The following is a 7,755-nucleotide window of genomic DNA, read 5'->3' on the forward strand; positions in this document are numbered from 1 at the left end:
CTTTTTGGTGTCTTGTGCCAAAGGGGGAGAGAGTCTAGGATTTGCTTTCATTTCGAACTTTGCATTGCTTTGCTTTATTTCGTATGGTTTGCTTCGAACTTGGTTTGATTCTCGCTTGCTATCTTTTGTGAGACATGATCTTATGTGAGATTTATTTCCATCATATGCCCCGTATTGTCATATATCTCTATCTTTTTGTTCTCATATTACTCTCTGTGCAAATCCGGTATTGTCATCAATCCACCAAAAAGGGGGAGATTGTTGGGGCATAGTTTATGCCTAAGTAATTTTGGTGATTGATGACAGTACCGTACAGGACTAACCGTGTGTGTCAAGGTTTCAGGTAACACTCGTCAACGGCACAAGACGACACGTCTCCTCTCTTCTGGAACGGAAGCACGACGCTCTCTACGATTCTCTTCATTTGAGTCATAGGAAAGCCGTACTATTAAGAGGGGATCCGTAGTGGAAAGGTTTGGGTGGAATCTATCTTTGCACACGCACACTTCACATTCTCCCTTTCCTTATCTTTTGGAGCGGCCCTCGCCTATTCGTCTTGAGTATCTCTGCAAAATGGTCCCCAACGGTAGTACCGCTGGTACCAGCGGTAGTACCGCTGTGACTGCTAGCGGTAGTACCGCTGCAGCCAGCGGTAGTACCGCTAGCCAGCGGTAGTACCGCCCCTGGTCAGCGCTAGTACCGCTCCAGGTGCTTTGTTCCACCTACCTAGCGGTAGTTCATGGACGGACCCTTTTGCGAAGACTTTCCCGGCGGTAATAGTGCTTGTGCACTACCAAGGGGCCAGCGGTAGTACCGCTGGTGTCAGCGGTAGTACCGCTGGAGGCCCAGCGGTAGTACCGCTGCAGCCAGCGGTAGTACTGTGAGGCAGCGGTAGTACCGCTCCTGCACTCGGGCAGAGAGTGGGAAAACGGTCTGATTTTTCCCCCCACTATATAAAGGGTTCTTCTAGCTGAGGAACCCTATCTCTTACCTCTCTAAGCTCCATTGTTGCTCCACAAGCTCAAAAGTGCCCGATCTCTCTCCCTAGCCAATCAAACTTGTTGATTCTTTAGGGATTGGTTGAGAAGGCCTAGATCCACACTTCCACCAAGAGAAAAGTTGATTCCCCCACCAATCCCTTGCGGATCTTGTTACTCTTGGGTGTTTGAGCATCCTAGACGGTTGAGGTCACCTCGAAGCCATATTCCATTGTGGTGAAGCTTCGTGGTTTTGTTGGGAGCCTCCAAGCTTTGTGTGGAGTTGCCCCAACCTTGATTGTAAAGGTTCGGTCGCCGCCTTCAAGGGCACCTATAGTGGAATCACGGTACCTTGCATCGTGCGAGGGCGTGAGGAGAATACGGTGGCCTTAGTGGCTTTTTAAGGAGCATTGTGCCTCCACACCGCTCCAACGGAGACGTACTTCCTGTCAAAGGGAAGGAACTTCGGTAACACATCCTCGTCTCCATCGGTTCCACTTGTGGTTATTTCTATCCTTTACTTTGTATTTGCTTTTGCTTGTGACTTTATCTTAGTTGTCTTAATAGCTCTCGTTGTTAGATTCTATCGGGTTCACCTCATTGTCATATTATTTGTGAACCCACATAGTGTTTACCTTAACTTGCTAAGATTAATTAAAAAGTGGTCGTTGTCTATTCACCCCCCCCCCCTCTAGCCAACCATATCGATCCTTTCAAAAGAGCACGTCAAGTTGTTGCGATAGCACAAACAAGACTGTAAGAAAGACAAGAAGCTGAGAGTACCCGCTGATGGGTCGTTGTGGAGAAAAATTGAGAGAAAGTGGTCAGAGTTTGCAGATGACGCAAGGAACTGTTGGTATGGTCGAAGTGCAGATGACATTAATCCGTTTGGGGAGCAGGGCAGCAATCATAACACCTGGCATGTGACTCTATGTATCTATAACCTTCCTCCTTGGTTGTGCATGAAGCGAAAATTCATTATGATGTCAGTGCTCATCCAAGTCCCTAAGCAACTCGATATTGACATTGATGTGTACCTAAGGCCATTAGTTGAACAACATAAAACTATCTGGAGCATCTAAAACATACATTGAAACTAACATAAAAATATATAAAACATTTCAATGCAACAACAAATGCGAGAAAAATCGCAACTAAGGTAACAATTGATCCAACAGCATAATGATATCAAGTCTCTTTATTAATGTCATATTTTCTAATCTTTCTAATCTTCAAACGCATTGCATCCATCTAGATCTTTTGTAGATCGACGACATCGGCAACATGCAACTCCAATTTCATCTTCTCTTCTTTTATTCTTTTCCATTTTTCTTTCAAATAATTGTTTTCTTTTTCAACTAAATTTAACCTCTCGACAAGAGGGTCAGTTTGAATTTTCGGTTCACATACCTCCTACATAAAAATATCTATGTCAAGTTGGTCGGTAGAATTTTCATAAACACTAAATGAAATAAATAGTTCTGAATCATAGGCCGAAGGAGCGCCGACGGGGGAGCATATCAAAACCATGCCACTACATAATAAGAAACAATAATACAAGTAAGAAAATTATACAAATAACTATATCTAAAACATACAATTAAGACTTTTTTTAAAGAGATAAGATCAAGAGGCTCATCACGGAGGTGGCGGCGACGAGATCGGTGCGGCCGATTGACAGCGGTGACGACGGGGATGGGAGCTTGAAGGAAGAACAGAGAAGAAGAAAGACAAGAAAGCTTAAGTATGGCTCGGGTACCTCATATCAATGACATCATGCTCTCAGACATTTCATCGATTACCTATTATGCATAGGAAAGGTAAACAAACTAGCACGCACCTTCCACCTTCTTTGAGGAAAAAATAGAGGAGAGGGTGGGCAGGGGCGAGGGTATATATAGGCAAACTTTTAGTCCCAGGTCAGGTCTAAAACCAAGACTTTAGACGAACATTTAGTCCCGGTTGGGACCTGCCGTAACCCTTTAGTCCGGGTTGGTGTCTCCAACGGGAACTAAATTTTCCATCCGAACCGAGACTGATGCCTATCGAGCCCCGTCCGGCATCCCCACCGCTCGAACCGGGACTAATGCTCTCATTAATCCCGGTTCGTAACGCGGTCGGGACTATCGCTCCGATCCGAATAAAACCAAAGGCATGTTTCTACTAGTGTCCATTGTCTCCATTCTCCATGTGTAGCTTTGTTCATGAGTGTAGGTGCTTCAACATGGGGACTCACAAGCTCTGAAAATCTTCACAACGCGGAGACACAGTTGACTCGAGTGTGTGTTCTACCGGAGACCTCGAGATTCGTAGAGCTGGATGCTTAGAGTTGCAAGTTGAAATTCATGACAGCCTTTTGTTAGAGCATCTATAACCATGATAGACAAATCCGGCCGCTCAAAAGTCCATGGACTTCTTCAGATGCGTCTATGGGCATTGACTGAGTATGTCTTAATTACGTTTTTCATATCCGTACTCTTTATATCAAACAACAGACATCTCTTATATCCATTACCTGTGCAATGTGAATATAAAGTACGTAGATCATCACACGGATTACGAAACAAAGCTAAATATGCACATTTCGATCACCAAAAGATCATAGATGGATCTGCAAAAGCTACACAAAGTTCAATATTACGAACATGTTCTAATTTGAGACATAAAAAGACGAGGGAGAGATGCACCACTTCCTCGTCGGCTCATTCTCCTTCCGATTGCCAGTGCAGCTTTAGGTGTCGGCAGCTTGTGGAGGATAGTCCGAATCATCAAGCGACGTGCCATGCTCATCGTCGTCATCATCGGAGGAGGAGGTTGAGAAGATGACGAGGCCTTTGAGCCGTCGGACGGCACGGTCCTGCTGCCCCTTGAGCTTGGCCAAGGGAGCCACCTCCGCCGCTTTCTCCTTAGCCAAGTGCTCGGATTGCTCGATGGCAAGCAGGAACGCAATGGCATTCTCCCAGCGGAGCTGTCGAGTGTCCATCTCCGCCGTCGTAAGCACTCGGCGGTAGACCCAAGCGAGGAGACGCTAATCCTCGTCGGGCTCCATCAGAAATCCACGACGGCGGCGGACATATTTCACCGTTGTCACCCTCTCCCTTCCCCGCTGCATCTCGTGTCGGGCGACACGCGTCCGAACTAGTTGGACGGGCAAAAGCACACAATGCTGCTTGCGTGGGGGAGCAGCGGCCGGTGGGGGCATGGGACGGCGTGGGGAGACGCGGACTACGCAGCACTTGCGGAGCTGCACGGGAGGCCGTTAGCGGCCAGCGGCGGGGGAGAGGAAAGACGGTGGATCCGAAACTGTCCCCATGTCCACCTTGGATTTATTGAAAGTAATGATGAGGGACAACTTTTCCTCTGCATCAAGGTTGGAACCAGAGCAGCTACCGGCGCTCGATATGGTCACCAAAGACGCCGGATTGGATCGAATGGAAGAAATTAGAGGAGGAGAAGAATAGACGGAGCGAGAGCGGAGTGAGGTAGGATTTTCGGATTGACGATATTTGTGGGGACGGAGTGAGGTCAGGGTAGTTGGGCTGACATGGCGGATGTGCACGGGATCTCTGAGTCGCCTCATATCTGCCATAGATTTGGGCTGGATATAAGGGGCGTCGAAAAGCACAGATGTTTGAGACCCGTTTGAAACATCCATCGAGTCGAATTTTTATGACCAATCACTGACCGAGCCATTTGTTTGGACGTTTAAAGTGAATTTAAAGTGGAGTTAGGACACACAGCTACAGATGCTCTTAGAGATCAATCGTACGTGTATGGCTAGATTCTTTGAAAGCTATTATATGCTCATGTGTTGCATGCTGGCTTCATCTGCTGCCCGCGGTGAACTATTAACGTCGCATCCACTGAGGAATTCAAGACGTGGTTTCACATTATTTTTTTTAGAAAAGAGACAATCGCCCGGCTTTAAATTAATGAAGGGAAATTCTAATCAACGACGTTGCATTAGACCGTTTCCGTGGGGTGGCTTGCGGCCAGGGCTGCATACATGCATGCATTTTTTGTTCCTGTAGTTACTATCCAATGTCCAATGAAATTTTATTTATATAGAATATAGAGTAGACATGCATGTTTGTTGAAATCATCTACCTCGTGCTGGTATCATCACATTATATTATTTTTTAAATTTTAAAAATGATTTATCTTACAATTCAATAATTCGATTAGAGATCCGTTTCCACCGCTATGTTCGTCTCGGCGAGGCGTTCAAAACAAGATCCTATATTGACATGTTTTGATGATTTTTTTCGTGTGTTACCGGTTGCCACAATTACATCAACATAGTTGTCATATTACACATGTACAGTTGTATAAAAGTTATACATAGTTACAAGAACATTTTATATATTTTTAAAGCATTGCAGTGCTATGTGAAGCTACAGAGTGGGCATTAAATTGGTACAAAAAAGATAAAAATGCACAAGTACTATGCATCAAGTTTTTTAGTGATTTATATTGTTGTTCATCATGCTGACAATCAAGATGATTTAATTTAACAACTAAGTGAATAATAATGTGACATGTAAGTGATAGTAATCTGGCAAGTACCGACGAAAAAAAGTTACCAAAATATGTTAATATGGAATTTAGTTTTGAAGATCTCATCGCGAGAAAGCCAAATGTGAAAACGGATCATCAATTGAGATAATGGTTTGAGAGATAAATCTTTTTGAAGATGCAAATCAAAAGAATATTTAATGATGTCATAATTGTGTATTGCTTCATATATGGAAGAAATAGATGAGAGGGAGCCGCCACATCAGAAGAGAAATATGTGACGCAGCTGTGTCGTTGGATCAATTAATGAAACGTTTACAATGACCGATACAACACCACACCACACACAATAACAACAGAAACAAAAACGGTAAGATACATAGATGCTGAAGACGAACAACAAAACCCACACGACAACAAGCAAGCATAAGGCTGCTTCCAATGCTTCATATTGTACAAGTGCTAAGGTTGCCACATAGGCAAAGAATCTGATGTGACAAGCTAATTAATAGAAAAGAGATGAGTATGATGACACAAGAAGAAACAATGCTAAACGCGTGAACCTAGATAAAACAATTAAATGAAAGAAATACACCAATGCATGCACAACTTTAGTTGCAAAAGCATTAAATAAGAAGACTTAGCTACAATAAACTAAGCAACTATGCATTTAGAACTTTAGTTGCCAAACTATTTAATGTGCTTAGCACCTCATCTTAGCACCAATGCATTGAAAGTGGCCTAAGTTGGGATAATAAAGCACTGTTTGAAGTTAACGAGGCCCTCATCCGCAGTCAAGCAAACCAAAGCAAGAACGAGGTTAATTCGAGAAAGGTATTACTACACCTTCGACCACCGACAATAAGGACTTTGATTTGAGACGGAGCCTCCAAGAACGGAACGACATGACAGTGCCGCCTCCACTTAGTCTGACAAGCCGGACCAAGGGTTTTGACCCAGAGCACAAGGTGGAGGAGGACAAGCCACAGTGACACCTCCAAGGAGGGGAAGCGGCACTCGAGAGTGTCGCTGTCACTCACAATGACACCCCTCGTGCAGAGTTTTCACCCGGGATAATCGTCACCAACCACCTAAAGTCCTACAGCCATCACCTCCCCGACAGCCAAGGCTCGTCAGAGTGGCAAGGTAGCCAGACAGTGACGAAGGCGACACACAGATTTGCTTGGGTCGGTACAGAGACCACACCAAACAGAAAAAATTATTGTTATGGCCTTTTTGTTAAACATTAGCATAAAATAAACCCGGTTTAAAAAAATCACGATCTAACCCTTTTTAAAACGTCACAAGCCATGATATTGCTGTCTCACTATGCAACGCCAGTCTAATATGACGTTTTCGACCACCATCAAAACGTCAGTTTACTGGGGCGTTGCAGACAATATGACAATACCATGTATTTGAATGAACATTGACGTTGGTGTCTAGGAGACGGGTAGTAGCTAGCAAAGAACAGCAGTGGCAACAGCATACAGCAGCGCAGCCGTAGCAGCAGTAGCAAGCAACAGGGCAACAACAGTAGCAGGCAGTGGCAGCCCAGCGAGCAAGCAAATTGGTTTACTCTCGAGAATGCGCTTCTATGTCCAAGCGTATAGTGCTAATCACATTTTAAATAAAGGTATACAGTGTAAATGTAGTGCTAATCACTTGCATACAGATAGTACAGTGTGTGAGACAAAAAGGCGATGCTTATACATGCAAGGGCATTAGCGAGGAATCTCATCCTTAATTGGTTTTCTGCACCCAGCAGTTTTAAATTTCCCATCAGCCCTCCACGCACCAAACGTACGCAAGTATGGAATGCATGCATGCGCACGACAGCGGCTGCCTGCCCACGCGTACGCAAGCATATCTGGCCAAACTGACCTGCCCGACACGGCCCGCTATATTCGTGCCTGGCACGACACGGCCCGTCAGGGCACGTTTATTAAGCATGCCGTGCCGTGCCGGCCTATGTGCCTGGGTCCAGGCCCAAGCATGACCCGCAGCATAAACGTGTCGCCCCGCGGCACGTTGGGCCCGTGGCACGCTAATCTCTCGTGCCTCCACGCCCCCTTCCCTCCCGCCCGCCAGCTGGCCGCCTCAAGCCCTGCGCCCCTGCCCCGCGCCCCCACATCACTGACGCGCCCGGGGTCCCCCGGCTGCGCTGACCGCTCTGCCAACGGTCAGCCCCATCGCCCAAGTGCCAAGCGTGCCGCCCCGCCCGCCCCGCCTCGCTGAATCGTTGGTCGCTCGACTCGCTCCC

The sequence above is a fragment of the Hordeum vulgare genome, chromosome 3H (assembly GCF_904849725.1).
Source record: "Hordeum vulgare subsp. vulgare chromosome 3H, MorexV3_pseudomolecules_assembly, whole genome shotgun sequence".
NCBI classification, from domain to species: domain Eukaryota; kingdom Viridiplantae; phylum Streptophyta; class Magnoliopsida; order Poales; family Poaceae; genus Hordeum; species Hordeum vulgare.